The sequence below is a fragment of the Moschus berezovskii genome, chromosome X, assembly GCF_049115385.1.
Source record: "Moschus berezovskii isolate FMDL1 chromosome X, NW_MosBer_1.0, whole genome shotgun sequence".
Classification (NCBI taxonomy): Eukaryota; Metazoa; Chordata; class Mammalia; order Artiodactyla; family Moschidae; genus Moschus; species Moschus berezovskii.
This window is the reverse complement of record NC_142488.1, coordinates 63114271-63128626: the sequence shown is the minus strand read 5'-3', so window position 1 is coordinate 63128626 and position 14356 is coordinate 63114271. Positions and strand designations below refer to the sequence as shown.

At 41.6% G+C, this 14356-nt stretch overlaps 1 pseudogene across 1 annotated transcript; it reads right to left on the bottom strand.

Moving 5' to 3' along the window:
* Positions 1-1266: 1266 nt before the first annotated feature.
* Positions 1267-12272, bottom strand: LOC129534890 (rho-related GTP-binding protein RhoG-like; annotated as a pseudogene). The gene is made up of 4 exons (XR_016036898.1): positions 11988-12272; positions 11228-11323; positions 7013-7113; positions 1267-6832 (listed from the first exon to the last, which is right to left on the bottom strand). The product of XR_016036898.1 is annotated as a rho-related GTP-binding protein RhoG-like (transcript).
* Between the last annotated feature and the right edge of the window lie 2084 nt (positions 12273-14356).

The window sequence follows — 14356 nt, the reverse complement described above, 5'->3', positions numbered from 1 at the left end:
CCAAGGAGCCTTGGTTCCTTTTAGTGGGGAATGGTGTTTAGAAACTGGGGCATCATCGCTTTTAGGCCCTTTCAGTGGAAAGAGCTAAAAAAAAATAACTTTATAATAATACCTTCAATTCAAATCTAACACCACAGGGTCCTCCGTCGTCTTCCCCCACTTAATATTTGTATCTTGCTTCTCTTACAATGAAAACTCTGGTCCCCAACACCAATATATGTATACTCTTCAGAATTATAAGACCAATACCACTACCAACAATTAGCCTAAGTAAAGTTCAGAAGGTCTTTGCAGTCTTCTGTCCTTAGACTGTATCCTATTAAGGATATACAGTGTACTATGTTTAAAAATTACGTGAATCAGGGACTTCCCTGGCCAGTGGTTAAGACTCCATGCTTCCACTGCAGGGGGCACAGGTGCAATCCCTGGACAGGGAACTAAGATCCCACATGCCTTGCATCCTGGCCAGAAATAAGAAAGAGATTTTTTAAAATTACATGAATCATTTTTTCCTCTGTGGAGTTTTTTCCATTTATATTCAAGTTTAGGATTTGCTTTATCATCCTTTTTAGTAAAAACGATACATTATTTTTAAAATATGTAAACTTTCATGTGGCTCAAAGTCAAAACTATATAAAAAGTTATCTCCAGACAAGTCTTGCTCCCATGCCCTGTGCCCCATTGCCACCCACTCCCTGTAAGTACCCATTTTCATTAATTTCTTGTTTATCCTTCCTGTGTTTTTTTTTTTTCAGTTGAAGTATAATTGACACTAACACATTAGTTTCAAGTGTACAGTATAATTCACTATTTATACTTCCTATGTTTCTTTCTGCAAATATAAGCAAATGACTGTATATAATCGTTTTTTTGTTGTTAAACACAAAAGATAGCATACTATATATATTCTTTTCACCTTGCTTTTTTTCCCACTACTAATATAGTCTGGAAACCACACTGTACCACTTAATAGCACTCTTCCTCGGTTTTTTTATGTCTACTTATTACTTCATTGTATGAATATTCCGTGGAATTTTTCTTTTTCAGACACAAATGTTAGTCTGGTTCAGAATAAGAGAGGAAAACAGAAAACAAACCCAGGAGGAGACGAATTTTTTAATAGTATTTGCATTTTTAGACCAGATGACAAGTCTGCCAAAACCTGCATGTAGCTGAAATGCATTTTGGTAATGAAAAGTTAATAGAATACTGTTGCCTAACTAATAAGACAAAAAAGCAAACTGGAATGCTTTTTAATGTATCTTATATAATCTCTTGAATCTTGTGCTTAAGGAAAGCAGGTTCAGTGAGGTAGAGACTTGTAGAATGTGGAAGGGGATTTCAGTTACTATAAATATTAAAGATGCCATTCTTGACTCAAAATGTGGTTTTGCATTAATTTTCTATATGACTCTATTTTTCTAGGCTCCAAAATCACTGCAGATGGTGATTGCAGCCATGAAATTAAAAGATGCTTGCTCCTTGGAAGGAAAGTTATGACCAACCTAGATAGCATATTAAAAAGCAGAGACATTACTTTGTCAACAAAGGTCCGTCTAGTCAAGGCTATGGTTTTTCCAGTGGTCATGTGTGGATGTGAGAGTTGGACTATAAAGAAGGCTGAGTGCCAGAGAATTGATGCTTTTGAACTGTGGTGTTGGAGAAGACTCTTGAGAGTCCCTTGGACTGCAAGGAGATCATCCTAAAGGAGATCAGTCCTGGGTTTTCATTGGAGGGACTGATGTTGAAGCTGAAACTCCAATATTTTGGCCACCTGATGGGAAGAGCTGACTCATTTGAAAAGACCCTGATGCTGGGAAAGATTGAGGGCAGGAGGAGAAGGGGACAACAGAGGATGAGATGGTTGGATGGCATCAGTGACTCGATAGACATGGGTTTGGGTGGACTCCAGGAGTTGGTGATGGACAGGGAGGCCTGGCATGCTGCGGTTCATGGGGTCACAAAGAGTCGGACATGACTGAGCGACTGAACTGAACTGAACTATATGACCCAGCAATTCCACTCCCAAGTATATACCTGAGACAGTGGAAAACATACCCACACAAAACCTATATGAAGGTTCACAGCAGCATTATTTGTAACAGCCAAAGGGTAGAAACAATCCAAACGTCCCTCAACTGTGAGTAGATAAAATATGGTGTACCCCATGCAGTAGAATATTATTCTGTAATAAAAAGAAATGACTATCCATATTTGCTACAAAATGGATGAACCTTGAGAACATTTTGCTAAATGAAAGAAGAGTTCCAAATGGCCACATATTTGATTCCATTTATATGAAGGCTTGGGGATGGGAATAGGGGATTAACCACATGAGGGATCTCTTTGCAGTGATGGAAATGTTGTCAAACTGAATTTTGGTAATGGTTGCATGACTCAGTAAATTTACTCAAAATTGTTACATTGTACACTTAAAATGGGTGAATTGTACAGTATGTAAATTATACCTCAATAAAGTGGTTTTTATTTATTTTTTATTTATTTATTTTTTTAATAAAGTGGTTTTTAAAAACAAAAAACATGGTTTTGCTCTTCCTTGTGCACTTACTAGTATACCAGCATTATTTACAGTTGCCAGCCAAGGTTAGGTCTTTTGGCGGGAGGAGGGAGGATTGAACCTGTGCCCTCAGTAGTGAAAGCACAGTCTTAACCACTGGACCACCAGGGAATTCCTTAGTTCATTTTAAAAACAAACAGGAGGAGATTTTCCTGAGATAAATGGAAGAGGCAAAAGATATTAAATGCGGAATCTTTCCTAGCCCCTAGCACAGTCAAGCCTGTAACACAATAGGAGCTTGATAATTGTTTACTGAATGTAGCATAATAAGTGAGAAAAATCACCAACAGGGAACTAACTGGTCCGTCATTATTGAAAACCAGGATATGAAGCTAAATCCTGGAGATGAATAGGTGAGGGGTGGGCAGGAACTAGAGAATCAGTGTTAGCAGGACAGACAATTCCTTATGCTGATTATGTGATGTAGAAAAATAAGTACAGTTACACATAGGTGCCACGTGCAATATGACAATTATAGTTATTTCATCCTTTGCAAGCTGAAAAGTATTTAGAAACCACTCACTTTCCCTGGTGGTTCAGATGGTAAAGAATCCACCTGCCAAGGCAGGAGACCCAGGTTCGATCCCTGGGTTGGGAAGATCCCCTGGAGAAGGGCATGGCAACTCATTCCAGTATTCTTGTCTGGAGAATTCCATGGACAGAGGAGCCTGGTGGGCTACAGTCCCTGAGGTTGCAGAGTTGGACAAGATAGCAATTAACACACACACAAGACAAAGGGGTGGTGGTGAGGAATTGCTTGGATTTTTAGAAAGCAACAGACCCAGTAAAATCAGAAAAGCTTATTAGCATTCCTTATGAAAAATTTAAAAGTGATATTAGCAGTTAGTCTTCATATAAATTAAATATAAAAACCAAGATGTCAGTGTATACTTAAGACTATTAGAGCAATACAAAACCACTCACTCAGACTTGTGGATCACACCTCCATTTATTAGAGAACACAAGTTTGCCCAAACCAAACCCAGGCTTACATTTGGGAATTTGACAGGCAAAAGAGGATCAGGAGGCACTATTAAATTAAAAGCTAACTTAAAAGATTTCAGTAGCTAAATAGAAAGTTCCCAGAGACCCAGATGACAGTCACGTTTCTAGCCCCTTTCAACCATGAAGTCCTGTGAGCACCCAAGGTGGCATCAATCAGAACATTGTGAGACTGGAATACACTTCCATTTGACTGTCTTTGGAAAAACCCAGTGACTTTACACAAGGGCAGTGGGCACAGTGCCCAGAAGCCAGTTGACTTCCACTGTGGCCACATTACAATAATAGCCCCACTTTCCAAAGTGCTATTGAGCCTTAGTTGAGGAGGGCCACACTCACCCTCTTCCAGTTAACACACTGCTCATACAGAATCTCTACCAGCCTGAGGAGACCCTGAGTTGCACACTGGAAAATAGATACAGTACATTGGAACTGAGAAGGCAAGTGCTGGACAACAGTATTCATCCTGGATCCTCCACAGCTTCAGACAATTAACATTGCAGACATACACACCAATGGAATATTGCGTGAAGTGGCAGGTATAGTGATAAAGGAAAAAGAAAAAGCACTTTAGTCCACTATGAGGGCAAAGGGAAACCAGAAGAAAAGGAGGAAGAATAGAGTATTTATATAACCTTTTATCTTCTATCAGTACTTGATATTTGCTTGACCTCCAGGTTCCAGATTCTCAAAAGAGTAGGGTTAACAGATTTAGCAAATAAAAATACAGGATGCCCCATTAACGTTGAATCTCAGATAAACAGAAAATAATTTTTCAGTGTTAAGCATGTCCCAGATATTGCACAGTACACACTTACACTAAAAAATTGGTTAAAAAAATTATTTTATTTGGCAACCCTATCCAGGAGGTTCAGTCAGCTTGAGGTTACTCTGATCTTATCCTGTCAAAGAGCAACAGCAAGACAATCACAGAGCAAAGCACAGGCACTTCACCCACCCCAAGGGGAGGTATGAGATCCTTTTAGCTCCATTTCCCAAACTCTCAAAAAGCCCATGCTATTCTGGCAGGATGAGAGGACATGTGCATGGTGGAGTTGCTGACCACTATCTGCCAGGTAGAGAAGTTTTCCTTCCATGTCAAATGAAGAAGGTCAAAAATACAGCTGGGGAAAGGAGCAGCAGGTCCACGGGGATACGGAAGTCAACTCATCTCGCCCCAGAGCAGACTGAGGAAAGCCAACAAAACTGCCACAGGGGCGAGGACAGCCCCTTCAGCCTGGAAACCCAACATACTCCAACACTCTTGGAGCAAACTCAAAAGGCACACAGGGCTGAACACGCACAAACAGGGAGACATGCAGAGGAGGGAGCAGAGTAGCCTTTACAATGACTCAGAGGAATGACAGCAGAAGAGACTCAGAGGGAATCACAGAACCCCTTGAGAGTGACTGGCAGGACATCTTACTTGTTTGGTTGTTTCACTGGTTTTATTTAGAGGGTTAATCTTCAGTGGTCTTTCCTTACAGTGGAAGGGTGATGTGAGAAGAAAGGGCCACATAGAAGCCTCAGAAACACAGTTTTTCACTTCACAGGGCCCAGAGTGCTAGCAGAATCAGAAAGCAAATCTGAACATCAGATCCCACAGCCAATGTATTGTTATGACTAAGTGCCAAACCCACCTCCTGAGGATTGGAAGAGGAATCAATAACAAGGCCATGACTGGTAAACATTCCTCTCAAAGGCACGGAGAAGGAAACATCACAAAGAATAGGACCACATTATGCTTTTTTAAGTCTCCACCATGGGAATACCCAGTATGCAGTAACCCAGCATCTCTGAAACTGTGTTCCCAGAGATGTCAATAGGTGCTGCATGGGACCAAAAAACAAAAATTCAGTGAAATAAGTTTGGGAAGTATTGCATACTTATTAAAAGTTATAAAACTTCTTGCAGTAAAAGAAACTATTCGGCATTATTTAAATCAATGATTCTTGCCCTACTTGACCATAGAACCGTTTTTTGTTTTAGGTAAGAAGCAGATTTATTTAGAGAGAAACACACTCCACAGATGGAGCGTGAGCCATCTCAAAAGGCCAGAGGCCCATAGAACCCTTTTAAGAAACATCTGTTATGATCTCACAGAACTCTAGAAATGCTACTTAACCATTATTGCAAAAACATCTCATCTCAAGAATGGAAAGAACATGTCAACACTGGGAACACCCAGGAATCACACCTAAAATGGTTTCCAAAAATTAGTATATCAGAAAGCTTCAGGCAATGATCTGAAAACTTGAAGAACCCTGTCCTCCTGTGAGGTACTAGCTCAATGATAAATACATCCAGGAAAGCTGAAATTAGATTTCAGTCAAGCAAAAGCCTACAAAGAACAGTACTAGGCTGATCTGCTTAGCTGTGGCCTGGCCAGTGCCGAAAAGAATATCTGCTGACGTCTCCTCTCATCACTTCGACAGGAGAGACACACACTCTCACTCTCAAACTTTCTCTAAAAGGTTCAGACTGAATTTCAAAGCAGCCAAGTACAAACTAGCCTCTCTTCATTCCTCCAAAAGCCAAATAACCTGGAGCCTAGGGTTTCCAGGAGAAGAGATAAGTGGCTCACGCTGGCAATGTTAAATGCTATCAAGGGAATTTCTCCTTTTTCTCTGTGGGTGCAGTCCCCAAGCAGCATCCCAAAAGCTATAAGAGGACACACTTCTTGGTGTTCTTCTTTGTGGCAGGGTAAAGCACAGCCCAGATGGCTTCCAAAAATACCTCACGGACCCCATCAGGCATCAGAGCTGAACATTCCAGATATTTCACAGCCCCCACCTGCTTAGCCAGGGAAGTGCCTTGCTGAGGAGTTGTGGGCACTAGGCTCTGTTCCTTTAGCTTCTTCACTGTCTCAAGGTCACTTCGCAGGTCCCTCTTGGTACCTACCAGCAAAACAGGTACATTGGGGCAATGACAGGACACCTCGGGGTACCACTTATACCTCACATTGGCATAAGAAGATGGGTTGCCAATGGAAAAGCAAATGACAAAGATACTGGTCTGGGGGTAGGACAGTGTTCACAGTCGGTCATACTCTTCTTGGCCAGCTGTGTCCCACAGGTTCAGGATGATGATCTGGCCATCCACAGATGTCTGGGCACTATAGTTGTCAAAGACAGTAGGGATATACTCCTAAGGAAAGGCATTTGTTGTGTAACTGATGAGGAGGCAGGTCTTACCTACAGCCCCATCTCCCACAACCACACATTTGATCATCTGCATTCTTCCCTCGTAGTCCTATGTATAAGAGAGAAGGAAAGAATGTTCATAGACGTTTGGTTAATCTAGGGAGCCTAAACTATATAAACATTTCTCTCTGAGAAGAAAGGAGGTAAAATCCTCCCCCCTCCACCCCCACTACCTGGCCTCCTAACACCACAGAAGCTGGGAAAGTTTGTATGGGGCAAGAGTTCTTACCATGGACTCCATGGCCTGCTAGAAGATAGGCTTCAGAAGATTCTAGAAGCCACCTTTGCAGTTGTGCACAATATTATGTGTATGTGCATAGGTAAATTTTTCTGGAAAGAAGATCCAAAGCTGTCATCAGACTCAAAAAGGACTGTGAGCCCCACAAGATTAAAAACTATTATATACAAAGGTTACAGTATTGTCATAAAGTCTCACATATACTGTATCAAAGCTACTAAAATATTATAGGTACTAAATAAATGTTAACTAATTTTTTTTAATTGGTGTAGAAAGAAGATTCCCAAGGTTGAAACAAAAGGAAAGACAGCTCTCACTTCAGATCTGTGGCTACAGACTCAGCAAAGATACACTCTGTTCCTGAAAAACTGTTGTTTGTTATTGTTCAGTCGCTTAGTCATGTCTGACTCTGTGACCTCATGGACTACAGCACGCCAGGCTTCCCTATCCTTCACCATTTCCAGGAGTTTGCTCAAACTCACGTCCATAAATGATATCTAACCATCTCATCCTCTGTTACCCGCTTCTCCTCCCACCTTCAATCTTTCCCAGCATCAGGATTTTTTCCAATGAGTCAGCTGTTCGCATCAGGTGGCCAAAGTATTGGAGCTTCAGCTTCAGCATCAGTCCTTCCAATGAAAATTCAGTGTTGATTTCCTTTAGGAGTGACGGGTTTGATCTCCTTACAGTCCAAGGGACTCCCAAGAGTCTTCTCCAGCACCACAATTCAAAAGCACTAATTCTTCAGCGCTCAGCCTTCTTTATGGTCCAACTTTCACATCTGTACATGCCTACTGCAAAAACCATAGTGGCATCAAAATACTGGAAAGAAAAGTAGGCCAGTCAGATTCAGCCATATAGAGAAGTGGCTAAGAGTGCAGACTCTGAAAGTCAGATTCAGTTCAGTTCAGTTCAGTTCAGTCGCTCAGTCGTGTCCGACTCTCTGCGACCCCATGAATCACAGCACACCAGGGTGCCTGGAGTCAAAAACCAGTCCTCTCTCTTCCTAAGCTCTGTGAACTTGGCCAAGTTTTTAACCTGAAGCTTAAATGAAAGAATGCATGTGCTGTACTCATTAGTGCCTGCCACATACAAAGTACTCATTAAAGTGTCAGAAGCTACTATGACTTCACAAAAATTACTATTCTGCTGGGGAAGGCAAAAGTTCTATAATGTGATTACAATGCTAGACAAACCCTTCTGTCTCATCCCTTCTGTCCTTATCTGAGTAAAACTACAGTTCATAACACCACTATATTCTTGTCGATTTCTTCATGAATCGAGTATTGGCGAGTTAATGATGAAACACAGATGATCTCCAAGGAACATGTTTACCATGAGCTCCCATGTTCCCAGGTGGTGCTAGTGTTAATAAACCCGCCTGCCAATGTAGGAGACATAGGAGATGTGGGTTCGACCCCTGGGTTGGGAATATACCCTGGAGGAGTGCATGGCAAGCCCTCCAGTATTCTTGCCTAGAGAATCTCATGGACAGAAGAGCCCGGCGGGCAACAGTCCATAGGGTCGCAAAGACTCAGACATGACTGAAGTGACTTAGCATGCACACATCCATGTTTATACCCCCATATTAATATCCAGTCAAAAAAAAAATATCCAGTCAATGTCCTGCTGTGTCAGTGCCCCCACAGCACTCCATTTTCTTTAGCTTCTTAACTACTGCCCTAATTTCAGACCTGATCCTCATAGCATTAACTTCAAGTATCAGAACATGAAGGAAAGGGGATACATTATCATATGTATTTGATCACAGAAAAAAAAATTGAGAATCAGTTTCTCACCTTGGGAATTCAGAGGAATAGATATATCCTCCATCCTGTTGTCTTATTAGGCCCATATCATAACCAAAAACTAAACCAAACCAAACACTTCATTTTGGATCAAGGTCAAGAAAAACTTAGCTTCCCTGATGGTTTAGAGGGTAAAGCGTCTGCCTGCAATGCAGGAGACCTGGGTTAGATCCCTGAGTCGGGAAGATCCCCTGGATGAGGAAATGGCAACCCACTCCAGTACTCTTGCCTGGAAAATCCCACGGACGGAGGAGCCTGATAGGCTAGAGTCCATGGGGTCGCAAAGAGTCCGACACAACTGAGCGACTTCACTTTCCTTTAAAGAAAAGTTGGCCCTCTCAGTATGCTTTGCACAGGCCCACTAGGAATAGCTTTCGGCTCACACAGCCAATTCTGACCAGTGAGGCATTCCCCCTAAAAGTCTTCCTTTCCTTGGCACAGGTCCCACAGCTAAAAGTCCAGAGCCTAGTAGGCAACCATCCCAAAGTATTCACTGACCATCGGCTCTGTCTTTTTCCATCTAAGAATAGACATGAGGATCAAACATACAAAGTCAATAGAAATAATTTGGCCACCTGATGTGAAGAGCGAACTCATTAGAAAAGACAACAAAAGATGAGATGGTTGGATAGCATCATTGACTCAATTGACATGAATTTGAGCAAACTCTAGGAGACAGTGGGAGAGGGAAGCCTGGCGTGCTGCAGTCCATGGGGTCACAAAGAGTTGGACACTTAGGAACTGAACAACAGCAATGGAAATAGGGCAAAGTCACCAACACACTCCTTGAAAATAACCTTCCTTGGCTTTCAGTTTGGATTAATTTCTTTTGCCTCTGATAGCAATTACTGCCTGTATGACTCATCTTCCCAGCCTTCTCTAGTACCATTCAGAGTTACTGCTTTAAGGACAATAGTGCATCTGATTGTGGCGGGGGGGGGGGGGGGGCGGCGGCTACTGAACCAGAGCAAAACTCTCAGGCACAAAGACCACTTTGCACCCTAAGTTTAGCTCCTCATCTCTATGACTAGGAAAAGTCAACTACACTCTTTTCTACTAGTTTATATCTACCAGTACTCCTGATATCTATAATAAAACGATCTGCAGATAGGCACTCAAGTCACTGATGGTGGGCCTAGATGATGAAATGTACCTAGAACATCGCAGGTCTGAACAAAATAAAACATAATCACCTGGAGCAAACTCTCAATGAAAGGGAGGGGTTCAGCAAAAGGAGGGAGGTGCTTTGTACAGCTGATTCATTTATCCAGCCCACATATTCATTATATGATTTTCTCTGCTTGTGTGTATATTTGAACTTCTCCATAGTCAACAAGTTTAAAAATAATACTAAAAAATATAATCCAAGAGAACTGAAGATAGGATCTCAAAAAGATAATTTCACATCCATGTTCATTGCATCATTATTCACAATAGCCAAGAGGTGGAAGCAACCTAAATGTCCATCAATAGATAACATATAAAGAAATACATATATATATATATATATATACACACACACACATATAGATAGATAGATCAGCATTCAAAAGAAAAAGGAAATCTTTTCATACACTACAACATGGATGAACCTTGAGGACATTATGCTAAGTGAAATAAGCCAAGTCACAAAAAGCCAAATATTGCATGATTTCACTTACATGAAGTATCTGGAATAGTCAAACTCATAGAAAGTAGAATAGTAGTTGCCAGGGTCTGGGGGAAATGGGGAGCGGTTTAAGGGGTATAGAGTTTCAATTTTTCAGGATTAAAAATTTTTAAAGATTTGTTGCACAAAAATGTGCATATAGTTAATGTACACTTTAAAATGGTTAAAAATACTGAAAATGAAAACAATACTTTTTAAAGGACTGGGAGCTCTGAGAGAAGGCTAGGGGTTACAAGAGAAAGGCAAATATTCTGTTTATCGCTGTTAGGAGAAAAGCTTGTTTCTTTCAGCTCCAGTATCCAGCACAATGCTTTATCCTTAAAGATGAGCCATAGCTTTCCTCTCATCACCACCACTATCCACCCACTCTCCCCGGTACTACTATGCACAATGTACTGGTAGGAGGGACTCAAAAAAGGGTTAAAAACAACAAATGATAGAAGCTTATAGTTTTATGGTAAAGGCACGACTTTTATAAAAAGGTAAACAATAATACACAGTAATACATGGCCCAGAGGAAATAGCTGCTATGAGGAAGCAAGCAGAAGTTAAAAACTGAGAGCCTGTTATAGGCATTGTGTAAAATACTTTCACATATCTTATTTAAGCTTCATAGTAACACTGTGAAGTAGATACCAGCTCAGTTCAGAGATCATTAAGTATGCCTCTAGGATTGGACACTGAAAGTGGTCTCAATCTGCAGAGACCAACATCTCAGAATGCACTCACTTTTAACCCTGGAATTATAGTTTCTTCTAAATCTTCCAATCTCATCTGACAAAGCATCCTTCTTCAGATGTACACTGCTCAGCAGTCAATTTTCTCCTAGGTTAGACACACAACATAAAAGACACAGTAAGGACAAGAATGCAGTTCAAAGTATTACTATTTCTAGCACATTCTCCCCCAAGTCTCACCCTTTCCAGAAGTCTAATCCACTTTAAATCACTCTGCAACTTTCTGAAACAAAACAATTCAGAAGACCCTCATTTTTATTTACTACTTTCTGCAACTTCGTTATCTAAGTTCAGGAAGCTTTTTCACATTTAAGACCGATTCTTTTGGTTGAAGTCCAGTCAAAGACAACTTCGAGAATCTCGGGGACGAAGGAAGCCGTGTGAACACTCCCCAACTCGGAGCCAGGGGAGACTATCCTGTGCCTGGAAACTTAAACCAGAGAGGCAATTGTAGTGACCCATCCATAGCCACCGCTCGGCACTTCCTTCGCAGCCTTTCCACCAGGGCTACTTGGTTCTGGAACTTCGGTTGGACTCGTGATCCTGGGACAGATAAGTGCCTAATGTCGGCTTCCCAATAGGAAGGGCAGACTCAATCTCCCCCGAATATATACAATTCATCTCATTCTCAAATCCCTTCCATCCAAGGAAGTGGATCATATACTAAGGCAACCGTCCTGGAGATGGGGAGACTCAATGAGAAAACAGCGAACAAGGGGCCCGCCTAGCGGGTGGTTCTCGATAAGGATTACCTGGCAAAGCGGTCGTCTTCCAGCGCCGTTCAACCGCAGTTCACAGAGCCTCCTCCCAGGTTTCTCATGGCTGAGAGAACAAGGCGGGATCGGGGCTTCATTCCGGCAGCGACCAAGTCCCACCCCTGTCGTCAGACGCCGTCTCCACCCTGTGCGCCGAGACCTCCTGGGAAATGGAGTTCTAGCGCCCGCCGCGGGGTCTGCGAGCCACTGGCTTTTAAACTACACTTTTGGGTAATCAAGGATCACTGGGGTGTGGACCCCAATACCAGTTCCTCGGTTCGGAAGTCCCCAAGTTTCACATTTCCTGTGACAAAATGAGACCACTTCCTCCTCCGCAGACCCGTGTTTTCTCAAGACAAATGTTAACATAAAGAGGCAATCAGGGAATTGAAAAAGTGCTAGGAAAAATGGAAGCAGTAAAAGAAAATGTGGTAGTGAATTAAGGCAGCTGTCACCATATATAAGTTTGTATTTTCTAGAGTTTTAGATAAATGAAATCATAAGCTATGGACTCTTTTTCTAACAGCTTTATTGAGATATAAATTCACATACCATACAGCTCACTCATTTTTTTTGTAGCCACACGTTCTGGGAAACAAACTCACTCAGAAGGACAATGCAGATAGTGGAGTGCAGTTTATTACACCGTGGGGCCCAAGGCAGAGTCTCCTCTTAGCCAAGGACCCTGACCAGTTTTTGTGAAAACCTTGTATACTTTAAGTGTATGTGCTCAAAACTACCTCCCCAAATTCCTTGAAACTAGTCTGCACAAGGTAAAAGAGAGATTTGATCACAGTTAATCCATGATTCATTTGTCATAAGCCTAGATAGTTAAACAGTGGACATTTATCAATAGGCCTGTGATCATACCCCAATAAGCATCATGGGATTTACGACTTTGTTCTGTTACAGAGATAATTAGTATATTCTTTTAGGTGATGGCGTGTCAAGGTACAAGTCCTGAGGCTCCTTCATCTGGGGGGTCTGGTTTTCCATTGGTATGTCGTTTCCATAGATACTGGGCATATAGCTCAAAGTCCACAGTACGGCCCAAGATGGAGTCCTGCTTTCAAGATGGAGCCTGTTCTGTTTCCTCCTTCAATTTAAATTGTACAATTAGATAGTTTTTTATATACTACATTATTAATTTTTTAAAATTGTAGTAAATATATAAAATACAAAATTTGCCACTTTAAAGTGTACAATCCAGTGGCATTTGGTACATTCACAATGTGTGCAACAATCAGGATTGTCTGTTTCTGAAACTTTTTTGTCACGATGTCAGGGAGTTTGTAATTTCCTCCATTCTGTCTCATTGCAACAAAAATTTGAAGCGACAGATGGACCAGCGATACAGCCCTTGGATGGACCAGTGTTACAGCTCTCGGATGGACCAGTAATACAGTTCCATGTTACAACTCAGTTTTATTTAGAAAGTAAAAGAAAAATACATCCTCAAGGCATGAGGGCATGCCTATCCAAAAGACTCCAAGAGAAGAGTGGCCCCCGGCCCAGTGCTGGTTCCTCTTTTGATATGTTTTTTCTCCTCCCCCTAGGCCTGCCCTATGTAAATTGGGCTAGCCAGGAGTGCTGTTTGTTTTACCTGAGGTCCTCACTCCGGTCCTTGGACCTTCCTTTGTTCTATTTTCCCAGACTTTTCCCTTCCTTGTCTTTTAGCCACCGCCATTCTGGACTCCTTTTTCCTATTCTAACTACCGAACAGCCCCAAACAGAAACTCTTTACCCATTAAGCAATAGCTGCTCATTCCCCGCTTCCCACAGCCCCTGTAAGTCATCTTATAATCTACTTTCTCTCTCCATGGATTGAACTTTTCTGGCTGCTATTTATCTACTGATGGACATTTGGGTCATTTCCAAATTTGACTATTGTGAATAATGCTGCGATAAACATTGGAATACTGAAAGAAGCTGAACAGTTCTATTAAGACCAACAAGATCTTTCAGAACTAACACCAAAAAAGATGTCCTTTTCATCACAGGGGACTGGAATGAATAAGTAGGACATCAAGAGATACCTGGAGTAACAGGCAAGTTTGGTCTTGGAGTACAAAATGAAGCACGGCAAAGGCTAACAGTTTTGCCAAGAGAACGCACTGGTCTAATAAACACCCTCTTCCAACAACACAAGAGATGACTATACACATGGATGTCACCAGATGATCAATACTAAAATCAGATTGACTATATTCTTTGCAGCTGAAGATAAAGAAGCTCTATACAGTCAGCAAAAACAAGACTGGGAGCTGACTGTGGCTCAGATCATGAACTCCTTATTGCTAAATTCAGACTTAAATTGCAGAAAGTAGGGAAAACCACTAGACCGTTCAGATACGACCTAAATCAAA